The 16150-nt window shown below is 42.6% G+C and overlaps 1 protein-coding gene and 1 long non-coding RNA gene across 3 annotated transcripts in view; one reads left to right on the forward strand and one right to left on the reverse strand.

Annotated features, from left to right (window-relative positions):
- The window catches only part of LOC109873457 (opioid-binding protein/cell adhesion molecule-like), a 413387-nt gene that overhangs the window by 277095 nt on the left and 120142 nt on the right, over positions 1-16150 (reverse strand). The window lies entirely within an intron of this gene.
- On the forward strand, positions 1525-5820 carry LOC116358133 (uncharacterized). Of its 2 annotated transcripts, XR_004206016.1 has the most exons (4): positions 1525-1769; positions 1932-2079; positions 5110-5240; positions 5354-5820. It is a non-coding gene; the product is annotated as an uncharacterized LOC116358133 (long non-coding RNA). The 2 variants fall into 2 exon arrangements; XR_004206015.1 differs by lacking the exon at positions 1525-1769 and having other exon boundaries at positions 1802-2079.

A 16150-nucleotide genomic window follows, 5' to 3' on the forward strand; every position in this document is an offset into this window, starting at 1 on the left:
TAATCCTTTGCCCCAAACCTCAACAGGGGGCTTGAAATGATATAGACTCAGATATTTCAGGAACCAATTTACACGAGCCATAACATGAGAAATGTGTATGTTTTCATGTGCTGGACCAATAAGCACATCACAAGAGAACAACTGTGACTGTCAGTGGAAAACCACTTTGCAAGTACAGATGATGAGCAAAAACTTGCTTATAACCTCTCCCAGCATGTCTACCTTATCATGTTGTTCTGTCAGCTATACAATGGTGAGATCATTGTTTGGATAAATGAATGTAAAGACACTTTACAGATCATTCCTATATTCACTTGCTATGACAAACAGCTGTTTAAGGGGCATGCAAATATTGTCTGAGCTCACTGCAAATGTAACACTGTTCAGATCCATATTCTCACTCTGATCAATGGCATGTATACATGTAAATGTGCTTGGTACCATCAGGACCTACTGTACACGTGTGTCATCACTCATGACCGCCTGCTAAAAAGTTTCTAATATCATCAGCCAGTTGGCCAAACCATGCTATTAGGCAGTTAAAACCTTCTCTTTAACTGAACTGAGATGCTGTGATTGCTGGTCTTCTGTTAACCTATGAACTTGTTCAAATGGAAAGCACCAGAAACCATATACTCGACCATAGTCCAAAAAGCATTTCTTCAAGTGATTATGGAGGTGCGTATTTGGTGTGCAATACTGTTTTCCATACAACCTTGCAAAGCTCTCACAGCACTGTTGCAAGTGGCGATGAGCCTCTCCAACTCCTTCTGCTGTGATACATCTTGTACATAAGATGTACAGGCTTTGACAAAATGGGTCCAGCAATCATAATGGGCACCCTCCACAAGCCCCTTAACAGCAAATAAGGACTAAACGCATGTCCAATTTTCCCATTCTTGTGCATTGAAACCCTGATGGGATTTTAGCGGGTAGTTGGCCCATGTCTGCCGGTGCTTTCAGTGCATCAACTTTAAGCTGAATGTTTCGTAGTATTGCATCATCCAGCACACCAATATTCTTCCAGACAGTAAAAACGTGTTTTGCTGTCCCCAGTAAAAGATGATGCATAGGGTCCACTAGAGCCATGTCTATGGGCATGAAATATGGACATTTAAATAGCTTAGAGAATCTTGCCCCAGTTTCAGTCTCTATTGTTTTCCTCTCTGCCATGGTCTTCGCCTGTGTCCACATACTCCCTTGCATTTTGTGAACTTCATTCTGATGTTGCTGTACGTGATTGTGAGTATTCTACTTTTTCCAAGGAAATGTCTGTAGGCATTTGTTGCAACCTATGTGAGCTTGACCTGAATCTGTTTTGTTGAACAGATAAAAAGATGGTGGTGAAATATCAAGTAGCCTACATGAAAGTTAAAAGCATCACACTAACAAAAACTTTTCTAATCAACGTTTCGGCATTAAAGTATACAACTTTATAAATTGTTATGATATCAATGTACACTAGCATTAGCAAGCCAAAGATTGTGGATAAATGAAGATTACTCCATGTATCACTGAAGAAATGGCCACAGTTCAGGTAAACCTAAAGGGGTGGCTCTTCCATAGATACCAATGCGATAGCAGCTGGGTCTGGTGTACTTGTATATGAACCAGAAGAAATTTGCCAGTGAGATGTCTTGCGAACATATACTTGTATCACAAAGTTTCTGTTTTGATGGTACAGGAAGTGTAGTTTCATGAAACACCGGCACAGACTCAAAAACCAATCAAATGCATGGGAATAGAACAGAGGGCGTAGTGATTGAAAGGTAAATATTACAATCAAATGAATAAAACCATAAGTGAGGGCGTGGTGGTTGAAAAATTATTTGAAAACTTGATTTGAAAACCATACTGCTTCAAGGCACAACAATTCATTGGGTGGTGTGGGTTCTACTGGCGGTCATTAACAAAAATCTATTCTCACACAGGTCGCAAACAATGAACAACTCCCCCGGAATTACTATTCGTCTCACCAAGCCATGGAAATGGTTACGGATAACATTTATAAAGGTGCTCTGAGTCCGCAATACTCTATACCCCATGGCCACAACCTTCCAGATGCGACTCCGCAACAAGGTAAGAAGTAGTCCTATTATTTGTCAATAAAGCAATCTAGCTAGCTGTCATGCCTACTCCCTCTGACACTCAACGTCACCAGTCTACTAACCGCTGGCAACTATATTACACACACCTGGTCATCATTTTTATTCCTTACAAATGTTGAATTTAACATGATCATGTTACTTGGATTTTAGTTGTAGGAGTAAGAAATTGCACGTTGCTGTTTTGTCTAAAACAAGCTCATGTTAGCTGGCAAGCAAAGTTAGCTAGCTAGCTACCAAAGCATAGTTGGCTAACATTAGCTACCCAATGTTGGAATGGATAGCAAAGGAGACAAACGGCTATTGACTGTTCATTTTTTAAATTGATACAATTTGTTTGTGGGACCCGCGAGCACGCCAGGAGTGTCTTCGTGCGAGGGAACGATGCATCACCAAAATAGGGCATGGATTTCCAACAACTCGTGACATGGCCAGGCTGAATCAGATAACGGACTGAAACAGGATGGCTGATATCAACAAAAGACTGACGACACAAGTAGTTCAAGTAGATTTTCCTACAACAACAACAGCAGCTACAGCAGAGCACTTCTCCAGCGACTGCACTGGAAAAGATGACGGGAATGAGATATCTATAAGTTCAATGTTTACTTTTACAACTTGCACATTGGTGGTACCTAATGTTGGATATTTCAATCCTATACATTTTCTATTAATGGCCTTTTCTGTTTTACTAGTGGGCAGTAAAGGTTCTACACATGAATGCTGGTTAGGACATACAGTGGGGCAAAAAGTATTTAGACAGCCACCAATTGTGCAAGTTCTCGCACTTAAAAAGATGAGAGAGGCCTGTAATTTTCATCATAGGTACACTTCAACTATGACAGACAAAATGAGAAAAAAAATCCAGAAAATCACATTGTAGGATTTTTAATGAATATATTTGCAAATTATGGTGGAAAATAAGTATTCGGTCAATAACAAAAGTTTCTCAATACTTTGTTATATACCCTTTGTTGGCAATGACAGAGGTCAAACGTTTTCTGTAAGTCTTCACAAGGTTTTCACACACTGTTGCTGGTATTTGGCCCATTCCTCCATGCAGATCTCCTCTAGAGCAGTGATGTTTTGGGGCTGTTGCTGGGCAACACGGACTTTCAACTCCCTCCAAAGATTTTCTATGGGGTTGGGATCTGGAGACTGGCTAGGCCACTCCAGGACCTTGAAATGCTTCTTACGAAGCCACTCCTTCGTTGCCCGGGCGGTGTGTTTGGGATCATTGTCATGCTGAAAGACCCAGCCACGTTTCATTGAGTTGGAGACTTTTATCTCCCTCACCAACTTCAAACATCAGCTATCTGAGCAGCTAACCGATCGCTGCAGCTGTACATAGTCTATTGGTAAATAGCCCACCCTTTTTCACCTACCTCATCCCCATACTGTTTTTATTTATTTACTTTTCTGCTCTTTTGCACACCAATATCTCTACCTGTACATGACCATCTGATCATTCATCACTCCAGTGTTAATCTGCAAAATTGTAATTATTTGCCTACCTCCTCATGCCTTTTGCACACATTGTATATAGACTCCCCCTTTGTTTTCTACTGTGTTATTGACTTGTTAATTGTTTACTCCATGTGTAACTCTTTGTTGTCTGCTCACACTGCTATGCTTTATCTTGGCCAGGTCGCAGTTGCAAATGAGAACTTGTTCTCAACTAGCCTACCTGGTTAAATAAAGGTGAAATACATTTATTTTTATTTTTTATTAAATAAATAAATACCCTTGCTGATGGAAGGAGGTTTTCACTCAAAATCGCACGATACATGGCCCCATGCATTCTTTCCTTTACACGGATCAGTCGTCCTGGTCCCTTTGCAGAAAAACAACCCCAAAGCATGATGTTTCCACCCCCATGCTTCACAGTAGGTATGGTGTTCTTTGGATGCAACTCAGCATTCTTTGTCCTCCAAGCACGACGAGTTGAGTTTTTACCAAAAAGTTATATTTTGGTTTCATCTGACCATATGACATTCTCCCAATCTTCTTCTGGATCATCCAAATGCTCTCTAGCAAACTTCAGACGGGCCTGGACATGTACTGGCTTAAGCAGGGGGACACGTCTGGCACTGCAGCTTTTGAGTCCCTGGCGGCGTGGTGTGTTACTGATGGTAGGCTTTGTTACTTTGGTCCCAGCTCTCTGCAGGTCATTCACTAGGTCCCCACGTGTGGATCTGGGATTTTTGCTCACCGTTCTTTTGATCATTTTGACCCCACGGGGTGAGATCTTGCGTGGAGCCCCAGATCGAGGGAGATTATCAGTGGTCTTGTATGTCTTCCATTTCCTAATAATTGCTCCCACAGTTGATTTTTTCAAACCAAGCTGCTTACCTATTGCAGATTCAGTCTTCCCAGCCTGGTGCAGGTCTACAATTTTGTTTCTGGTGTCCTTTGACAGCTCTTTGGTCTTGGCCATAGTGGAGTTTGGAGTGTGACTGTTTGAGGTGGTGGACAGGTGTCTTTTATACTGATAACAAGTTCAAACAGGTGCCATTAATACAGGTAACGAGTGGAGGACAGAAGAGCCTCTTAAAGAAGTTGTTACAGGTCTGTGAGAGCCAGAAATCTTGCTTGTTTGTAGGTGACCAAATACTTGTTTTTCCACCATAATTTGCAAATAAATTAATAAAAAATCCTACAATGTGATTTTCAGGATTTTTTTCCTCATTTTGTCTGTCATAGTTGAAGTGTACCTATGATGAAAATTACAGGCCTCTCTCATCTTTTTAAGTGCGAGAACATGCACAATTGGTGGCTGACTATATACTTTTTTGCCCCACTGTATATAAGCCGCAAGAAAAGTGATGACAAATTTGTATTTGAATTTGACAAAATAATTTTTGGGGGGCAAAAAGTCCAGCCAAGCAATCAGTGTAAATTGTTATATGATGGTTATCTTAGCATTCTCAAATATGTTACATGAAATAGTGGTGAGAATATCATGCTAAACTTAATTTAATGTTTTTCCTTTGTCATCTCTAAGGAAGAACAGTCTACACAACACACTCCTCAGATGCAGCTGCAAATCGGTATTGGACTGAAAGAGGGAGGCATAAGTAGTCGGACACCCCAGACAGAGCAAAGGAACAGGACAAGACAGGTTCATTTAGAAATGTAAACAAATCCATACATTTTAAATACAGTAGTGAGTTTTGAAAAGTTGAGACTTGTTCCACAGATTTTAGCTTTGAGATTCCCGTGTTCAAGACTGTTTGTTTATTGGGCAGAATAACTTATTGTCTCCGGCCAGTCGGTCAAAAGAACTCTCAGACGAAGAGAAGCAGCAACTTGTGGGGGCAACTGAAGACATGATGTCTGATGTGGAGACAGACCCAGAGGACCCTGATGCATTTTTTAGAACCTCCCCACTCTGGCATTCCCCTGACCGTGTCAGCAAACTGGAGAAGAAGGGCTAAGCACTCTCATGAGGAGAAAAAGCCCCATCAGAAAGACAACCGGACTAACCAACATTCACCGCAGCCCTACCCAGAACGTCTGATTGTGAAATAGACCACAGACAATCACCTGCACCTTATAGACTATTTTCACTGAATCCCACTCACCCACCCACCATTACATACACACACACACAACATTACCCTCTTCTTTTTACTACTTATTGTTTTTTTGATTAATGCCTTGATATGGTGTCTTTTTTGATAAATGCCTTGATATGGTGTCTTTTTTTGATAAATGCCTTGATATGGTGTCTTTTTTGATAAATGCCTTGATATGGTGTCTTTTTTGATAAATGCCTTGATATGGTGTCTTTTTTGATAAATGCCTCTATTTTTATTTTATTTTTATAAATGTGTATTGCACTGTTGAGGAGAGCTTGCATTGATTATTTGTTATGTAAAATCTTCCGACTGGAATGAAAGTGGCTACAGCCTGGATAATTAGGGGTCTGAAACTAGGGTATTTGGTGCAATGTCAAGGACTGGTGTGATTGCACGTTTTCTATTAAATACATAACAGCATCAATATCCAACGACAATGTCCACAAGAGGAAGAAAGGCTTGTGTGGTGTGACGGTTTCAATGCAATAAACTTTTTTTTAACACTTCAGATATAGCATCTAGATGTGTGAGTGCATTTCATTTTCAAAACTTAACATCCAATGATGTGGGTTTATTTTTATTTACACATTCTACTGATGTTACACTTTGAGCATTATTGCAGAACTGGAGCAAATATCTCCTGCACTGCAGTGTTAAGGCATTGTAGACTCGACTGAATTCCTGCGCCAGTGAATTTCCATACACACACACACACACACACACACACGATGCAGATAAAACACAAAAATGCCGCCTCTTGACTGTCACCAAATTTGGACATAAGCTTAATCTTTAGTATCATTACTCTGATTATTACAATAATAATGACACCAGTAATATAGTTTTATGATCCACTCATCCTTCCATCTGCTCAGCCCTCCTCGGATCCTGGCTGCCGATGACTCCATCTGAACTCCCTCCCTCCGCCATCTGGCCTCGTGTCCACTAATCCCATCAGTCTCTGTCTCGCTCCCTCTCTCTCTTCACAACAATGCCGCCACGTGCTGTAATTGGCTTTGTCATATGTTTGTTTGCTAGTTTGTTTGTTTCGTTGTCTGAGTGTTTGTTTCGGGGTGGGTTTGTATCTGTGTGTCTGTGTGTCTGTGTGTATCACACTGATGACTCTTCCTTTGATCAAATAATGCTACTGAGTTACTAGACTACTATAATGAGTGGAGGGGTGGAGTATAAAGTGATTTATATGACTGTTATGGAATTAAAACTGGGCCTTACCGTATGACCACATAGTTGTTTCAAATGTTGATATGAAATGGTGTATTCAATCCAACCTCTGGTTTTGGTTTAGTGCGCATCATTCTCGTACTGTATCTAAACAGAAACAGGATTTTCCTATTTACGCATCTGTTTTACATGCAGTAGCTTTAATATTAAGGTGTTTTACAAAAAACTCTGGTTTCAAGTCAAGACTGAGATTTACTCACTTCGGGAAAAAGAAACAACTGAACTGAGACAGTGGGGCTTTAATGAGCGAATTGCTGAGGGCAAGGCTCTGAAATAACCGATCAAATGGATTCATTAACAGACGTCGCAAATGAGCTAATGTTGTTAATGAGAGTAGAAGTTCCCGTCCAACATTATTGACAAGTGGAACGATGCTCCTGTGCTGTGGTGGATGCTGGGCAGGAAGTTGATTGAGCAGCACCTAGAACTAACAGGAAACGTTCCTTGGAACATATAGGGGGGAAATTATGTCCTGTTTTTAAGATGACAGCTTTCCCGATTTATTAGAAGGAAATCGATGCAGTGCTATAGTCCCCCTGGATTGTTCCTGCAACAAAAAAAACTGAAATGAAACACATACACTTGCACTATTCCAAACCTAGCAGAAACCTTCTAGGACCCAAAAGTTAAGTCAATCAGGTGCGAGGGGGGGGGTTGGACGTCCCTAAAGGACACACACACACAGGCGCAATGCTGCTCTGTAGCAGACGTGTCACGCTCCCCCTCTGCTGCTGGGCTACAAGGTGAATCTAGATGACAGAGAAAGTTATGTTCCTTTATTCACAAGGCACACGGCCGTCACAGGGGAGCATTGGCTAGCTTTCAAGGCAAAGGTTTACAAAGGCAAAGAACAACACAGAGGAAAGGGGGTTTCGCGACTAGTATGTATTTTTTAAGCCTCCCGCTTTGGGCTGAATGTGTCAATGTGTAGTTCATACATTCATAATTTATGAGCAGAATTACTATATTACCTCAATTAGCCAAGAAATCTGTAGTTTGAAAGAGGCTGTTTTCTGGAAGCTGTGCCGTGCCATTTCCCTACATTTACCCCCATATGGGCCAGGCCCCTAGCAATTCGAGTTACAGCCAGTGAGCTTCAGCCCCCTAGTCATTTGAGTGACAGCTAGCAAGACACAAACATAAAGTGAGAGAGACAGCGATGATATGGTGCACATATCTGCACATTTGTGACGGAGTACGCAATCTTCAGGGAACACTTTTAGCTCACGGGTGCTACTTTCAGAACTCCTGGCAAAAAAGTACACAGAAGTACCAGAGAATCTCTTTAATAATTCCCATTCCAAACACGGTACAAAGATGACTAAGAGAAAGAACAAGTGCTACTGTTAAATGAGGTATCTCTTTGCGAGAACTTTTCCTCACAATTTCCTGAACGTAAGTTCCTCTTTTGAATTGCCACAGGGCAGCAATACTGCAATCATTTCTCCTTCAAAAGCATTCTCGATTTACGTTTGTCTGTGACCTACTTTTCTGACCGTCCCCAAAAATGATTCACAGTGCGAGCTCTCACAGTCGGTCTGTCTCATGAATTTTTCCTCTCATGCAATTTATCTGCCATTATATATATTCAACTTGGCTTTGGACACTTTTTCTTTAAAGTGAGGCCATATAGCTAGCCATTGAGGAGCCTTTGACAGATACAGTGCATTCGGAAAGTATTCAGACCCCTTCACTTTCGAAATTGATTTAAATAAATAAAAATCCTCATCATTCTACAACTTGATTGGAGTCCACCTGTGGTCAATTCAACTGATTGGACATGATTTGGAAAGGCGCACACCTGTCTATATAAGGTCCCACAGTTGACAGTGCAGGTCAGAGCAAAAACTAAGCCATGTGGTCGAAGAAATTGTCCGTAGCTCCGAGACAGTGTCGAGGCTTATGTCGAGGCACAGATCCAGGGAAGGGTATCAACTGCAGCATTGAAGGTCCCCAAGAACACAGTGGCCTCCATCATTCTTAAATGGAAGACGTTTGAAACCACCAAGACTCTTCCTAGAGCTGGCCATCCGGCCAAAATGTGCCATCGGGGGAGAAGGGCCTTGGTCAGGGAGGTAACTAAGAACCCATGGTCACTCTGACAGAGCTCCAGAGTTCCTCTGGGAAATGGGAGAACCTTCCATAAGAACAACCATCTCTGCAGCACTCCATCAATCAGGCCTTTATGGTTGAGTGGCCAGACAGAAGTCACTACTCAGTAAAACGCACATGATTGCCCACTTGAAGTTTGCCAAAAGGCACCTAAAGGATTCGCTGGTCTGATGAAACCAATATTGAACTTATTGGCCTGAATGCCAAGCGTCACATCTTGAGGAAATCAGGCACCGCTCATCACCTGGCCAATACCATCGCTATGGTGAAACATAGTGGTGGCAGCATCATGCTGTGGGGATCTTTTTCAGCGTCAGGGACTGAGAGACTAGTCATGATTGAGGGAAAATGAACGGAGCAAAGTACAGAGAGATCCTTGATGAAAATCTGCTCCAGAGCGCTCAGGACATCAGACTGGGGCAAAGGTTCACCTTCCAACAGGACCACGACCCCAAGCACACAGCCAAGACAATACAGGAATGGCTTCAGGACAAGTCTCTGAATGTCCTTGAGTGGCCCAGCCAGAACCTGGACTTGAACCTGATCGAACATCTCTGGAGAGACCTGGAAATAGCAGTGCAGTGATTCTCCCCATCCAACCTGACAGAGCTTGAGAGGTGCTGCAGAGAAGAATGGGAGAAACTCCCCAAATACAGGTGGGCCAAGCTTGTGACATCATACCCAAGAAGACTCAAGGCAGCAATCGCTGCCAAACGTGCTTCAACAAAGTACTAAGTAAAGGGTCTGAATACTTATGCAAATGTGATATTTCTAAAAACCTGTTTTTGCTCTGTCATTAAGGGGTATTGTGTGTAGTTTGTTGAGGGGAAAAAAAAAAAAAAAAAAAAAAGCCATTTTAGAATAAGGCTTTAACGTAACTAAATGTGAATAAGTGAAGGGGTCTGAATACTTTCTGAATACACTGTATCTGTTGAAGAACCTTTGAGGTGCAGTCCTGTGCAGGTCAGTTTTTTTGGAGCCGCACCCGCCCGACCAGCATATAATTGTTCTGAGAGATGATCTGTGACTCACCTAATAACATACATTTATTTAATTGTTTTTATGACTCCAGAGTAGTAGGCTATTAGGTTATTCTGCTTCCCTGCCTAGATAATTTGTAAACAAAAATAAACCATGCCATAAATTAAAAATGATAGGCCTATCTTCTTATTTTCACAATGTGGCACGTTGACAACTCAAATTCCTTTGAAAAAGAGGTGTCTAATTAGCTGTCTTCTTATCTAATTAAAGCCTATAGCCAACATAACAAAACAATACCTTTACATTCATAATCAATAATCACATAGTTTAATTGAAACTTAAAGAATTCACAGGCTCGCTATAGGCTGCAAAAATAGATGACATTTACTTAGTAGGCTATTGGCTACTCAAATTGGCTATTGGCTACTTTTAGCAGCCACACAGGTTTAAACTTTATATGGCCTGTGTATGGTCTAAATAAACGAAAGCCTGAATTAATGTCGCATGGACCTGCCCCTCGCATGGCACATTTGGCCATACTCACTTTGGCTATAGGCGTGACTCTAACATGCCCTGGCCTGAACTAATAACCTGTGACACTAAAGTCAAGCCCGCCATTTTGGGGACAATTCCTTTCACTGCAACAAATCCCATTTCCAATAATGAAACCAAGCTAAGGTGACACACATTTAGGTGCCCCAGTCACACAGTTTGAGAAATAGGGCTGGCAGCCCAGAGAGATGAGGATCATGGTGAATGTATTCAATCAATTTATGGAAACCACTTCAAAGGACAAATGGAATATAATATGATTTATGTTTTTAAAAAACATCATAGGCCTGAGAATACTAGAAAGGAATGTGATGCAATTAATGGCATATCCCCTTTTTCTCCTCTTTTTTTGAGGGGGGGTTATAAATATGTATCCAGTTGTGCAAGGCCCAAATCATGGCCCAAGGTTTGATGCTGATTTGGCCCAAGGTCTGATGCTGATTTGGCCCAAGGTCTGATGCTATCACTACTGAATTAAGCACAATTGAGAGGGAGGGTAACTCTGTGGAGAAAGATACAATATCAATATCTCGTGCAGCATTCATCTTAAAGTAGCAATAGTAGTCTTTTGTTAGTCTAAAGTAGTCTTTTGTTTCACAGTTTTAATTGTACAGGGGATTGTCCTATTCTGTGTGGTATAAGTACACTGTGCTTATTCCTCCTAAAGTCTGGCTCAAACAATTGACACGAGCAATAAGAGAAAAGCCCAATCATGCCATTGGCTGTAATCATAGTTGTTTGTGGAGGCTTTGTCGTCTGAACGCTTGGCCATAAATTGCTATGACTACAGTGCATTATGTCAGCTTTGGAAGGCAAACCACTAAAACACAATAACGGACTCCTCACAATTCTCATCTCTCACTTTGAACATGTCAACAACGGACTGACAAGACACCAACATGGGTTTCCTTGGGGTTTTGTATGCAAGAGATCTGTGATGGGCACAAGTCGTGCCAAAAAATGTACAGTTGAAAAGCTTTTGGGTGAATATCGAGGGACAGAGGGATAGCTGTAGAGCTTTTTAATTCAGGCTTTGCTGAGGTTTTCAGTGAAAGAGCCTCCTGCTTAGGCCGTCACTTGAAGGCCCCTCTCTTTTGAGCAGGATGTTGACAGTGACACCTCTTGGCAGGCCCAGTAAACCAGGGCTAACCCCAAAACAGGACTGGGGCTCAATAGATGTTTCATTTGACCCGGTCACAGAAGTTTTGTTAAAACAATTTATGTGGCAAAACACCGTGACTCACTTTGAGACAGGAACGTTGGCCCCCTCAAGTGCAATATTTGTAGCGTTGAATCATAGCCTCACAACACCAACTAGATCCCTGTTTAGATGTTACAAGCATTCAGTAGTATTATTTTGCAAGAATGCCTTGCCGTGAATGAAGGAAATATGTCCCTGAAATGAATGTTTAGTCCAAAAGAACTGCGCCATCAACCATGAGGCTACTTTAACCCTTGAGTGGTGTTCATGTTTTTGTTTTTCACCCAATGTGGGTCTGATGGACCCACAACATAGACCCAGAACAAACAATACAACTATCACAATTTACATAAAAATACTGAATACTTAGATGTTGACATATGAATTACAAGCAATATAGGCAGCATACATGGTTAATATTTGCCATTTACCTCTGCTAGATCACATTTATCAATAAAAGTGCTATTCGTTTTGATGATCAAATTAGATTTTTGCAAACAGAAATCAATTATAATCAAGACATGGGTAGAATAAATCATGTTAATCTTGAGCAAATATAAATGAAACAAGGTTTTCATCACTATTGATGTTTATTGCTTTGAAGTGAACAAATTATTCTCACATCCCTATGCAGTGTACACATGAGTACCACATTTTTGCCTTTCAAGACGAACTGGCAGAAATCTTTTTTTCCTTTAACGAGTCCGACGAACCCGACGTGAATGACATACTGCGTTCCCGGGAACAGGCCCAGATCCCCGTAATTTGCGTAGAGAAGGTGGAGAAAAAGGGGCCGGAGAACGGGCTGCCTTCTGAGAATTCGTAGTTGATCGAATAAACCACCACTGCCTTCCATTCTGCTAGCAAATGTGCAATCATTGGAAAATAAATCAATGACCTGCGCGGAAGATTTAGCTACCAACGGGACATTCAAAACTGTAATATCTTATGCATTATGGAGTCGTGGCTCAATGACGACATTATCAACATACAGCTGGCTGGTTAAACGCTGTATCGGCAGGATAGAACAGCGCTGTCTGCTAAGACTGGGGGCAGCAGACTATGTATTTTGTAAATAACAGCTGGTGCACAATATCTAAGGAAGACTCGAGGTTTTGCTCCGATGGCATTGAGGAGTACAGTACACCACATCAGTCATGGGCTTCATCAATAAGTGCATCAATGACGTCGTCCCCACAGTGACCATACGTATATACCCCAACCAGAAGCCATGGATTATAGGCAACATCCTCACTGAGCTAAAGGCTAGAGCTGCCGCTTTCAAGGAGCGGGACTCTAACCCGGAAGCTTATAAGAAATCCCACTATGCCCTCCGACGAACCATCAAACAGGTAAAGCCTCAATACAGGACTAAGATCGAGTCGTACTACAACTGCTCTGACGATTGTTGGATGTGGCAAACCATTAATGACTACAAAGGAAAGTACAGCTGAGATCTGGCCAGTGACACAAGCCTACCAGATGAGGTAAACATCTTCTATGCTCGCTTCGAGGCAAATAACACTGAAACATGCATGAGAGCACCAGCTGTTCTGGAAGACTGTATGTTATGCTGCAATAGTTTGTGTTGGGGGGCTAGGATCAGTCTGTTATATCTGGAGTATTTCTCCTGTCTTATCTGGTGTCCTGTGTGAATTAAAGTATTCTCCCTCTAATTCTTTCTCTCTTTCTCTCTTCTCTCGGAGGACCTGAGCCCTAGGACCATGCCTCAGGACTACCTGGCCTGATGACTCCTTGCTGTCCCCAGTCCACCCGGTCGTGCTGCTGCTCCAATTTCAACTGTTCTGTCTGCGGCTATGGAACCCTGACCTGTTCACCAGATGTGCTACCTTGTCCCGGACCTGCTGTTTTCGACAATCTCTCTCTACCGCACCTGCTGTCTCTAACGCTGAATGATTGGCTATGAAAAGCACACTGATATTTACTCCTGGTGCACCCTCTACATCCACTGTGATTATTATTATTTGACCCTGCTGGTCATCTATGAATGTTTGAACATGTATGTGATTGATTGATTGATTGCTTGATTGATTGATCACGCTCTCCAAAGCCGATGTGAGTAAAACCTTTAAACAGGTTAACATTCACAAGGCCGCAGGACCAGACAGATTACCAGGACGTGTACTGCGAGCGTGAGCTGACCAACTGGCAAGTGTATTCACTTACATTTTCAACCTCTCCCTGTCTGAGTATGTAATACCAACATGTTTTAAGCAGACCACCATAGTCCCTGTGCCCAAGAACACTAAGGTAACCTGCCTAAATGACTACCGACCTGTAGCACTCACGTCTGTAGCCATGAAGTGCTTTGAAAGGCTGGTCATGGCTCACATCAACACCATTATCCCAGAAACCCTAGACCCATTCCAATTCGCATACTGCCCTAACAGATCCACAGATGATACAATCTCTACTGCACTCCAAACTGCCATTTCCCACCTGGACAAAAGGAACACCTACAGTGGGGAGAACGAGTATTTGATACACTGACGATTTTGCAGGTTTTCCTACTTACAAAGCATGTAGAGGTCTGTAATTTTGATCATAGGTACACTTCAACTGTGAGAGACGGAATCTAAAACAAAAATCATATGTTTCCTGTAGTTCTTGACCAGGTTTGCACACACTGCAGCAGGGATTTTGGCCCACTCCTCCATACAGACCTTCTCCAGATCCTTCATGTTTCGGGGCTGTCGCTGGGCAATACGGACTTTCAGCTCCCTCCAAAGATGTTCTATTGGGTTCAGGTCTGGAGACTGGCTAGGCCACTCCAGGAACTTGATGCTTCTTACGGAGCCACTCCTTAGTTGCCCTGGCTGTGTGTTTTGGGTCGTTGTCATGCTGGAAGACCCAGCCACAACCCATCTTCAATGCTCTTACTGAGGGAAGGAGGTTGTTGGCCAAGATCTCATGATACATGGCCCCATCCATCCTCCCCTCAATACGGTGCAGTCGTCCTGTCCCCTTTGCAGAAAAGCATCCCCAAAGAATGATGTTTCCACCTCCATGCTTCACGGTTGGGATGGTGGGGTTGGGGTTGAACTCATCCCTCTTCTTCCTCCAAACACGGCGAGTGGAGTTTAGACCAAAAAGCTCTATTTTTGTCTCATAAGACCACATGACCTTCTCCCATTCCTCCTCTGGATCATCCAGATGGTCATTGGCAAACTTCAGATGGGCCTGGACATGCGCTGGCTTGAGCAGGAGGACCTTGCATGCACTGCAGGATTTTAATCCATGAAGGCGTAGTGTGTTACTAATGGTTTTCTTTGAGACTGTGGTCCCAGCTCTCTTCAGGTCATTGACCAGGTCCTGCCGTGTAGTTCTGGGCTGATCCCTCACCTTCCTCGTGATCATTGATGCCCCACGAGATGAGATCTTGCATGGAGCCCCAGACCGAGGGTGATTGACCGTCATCTTGAACTTCTTCAATTTTCTAATAATTGCGCCAACAGTTGTTGCCGTCTCACCAAGCTGCTTGCCTATTGTCCTGTAGCCCATCCCAGCCTTGTGCAGGTCTACAACTTATCCCTGATGTCCTTTCACAGCTGTCTGGTCTTGGCCATTGTGGAGAGGTTGGAGTCTGTTTGATTGAGTGTGTGGACAGGTATCTTTTATACAGGTAACGAGTTCAAACAGGTGCAGTTAATACAGGTAATGAGTGGAGAACAGGAGGGCTTCTTAATGAAAAACTAACAGGTCTGTGAGAGCCGGAATTCTTACTGGTTGTTAGGTGATCAAATACTGATGTCATGCAATAAAATGCAAATTAATTACTTGAAAATCATACAGTGTGATTTTCTGGATTTTTGTTTCAGATTAAATCTCTCACAGTTTAAGTGTACCTATGATAAAAATTACAGACCTCTACATGCTTTAAGTAGGAAAACCTGCAAAATCGGCAGTGTATCAAATACTTGTTCTCCCCACTGTATGTGAGAATGCTGTTCATTGACTACAGCTCAGCGTTCAACACCATAGTGCTCTTAAAGCTCATCAATAAGCTAAGGACCCTGGAACTAAACACCTCCCTCTGCAACTGGATCCTGGACATCCTGACGGGCTGCCCCCAGGTAGTAAGGGTAGGTAACAACACATCCACCACGCTGATCCTCAACACAGTGGTCCCTTAGGGGTGCGTGCTCAGTCCCCTCCTGTACTCCCTGTTCACTTAAGACTGCACGGTCAGGCACAACTCTAACACCATCATTAAGTTTGTCACACAACAGTGTGTAATTGAATGGGTAAACCACCAACACCGACAATGAGGGAGGAGGGCAGAACTGTGTGGTGCCAGGACAACCACCTCTCCCTCAACGTGATCAAGACAAAGGAGAGGATTGTGGATTACAGGA

The sequence above is a fragment of the Oncorhynchus kisutch genome, linkage group LG28 (genome assembly GCF_002021735.2).
Source record: "Oncorhynchus kisutch isolate 150728-3 linkage group LG28, Okis_V2, whole genome shotgun sequence".
NCBI classification, from domain to species: domain Eukaryota; kingdom Metazoa; phylum Chordata; class Actinopteri; order Salmoniformes; family Salmonidae; genus Oncorhynchus; species Oncorhynchus kisutch.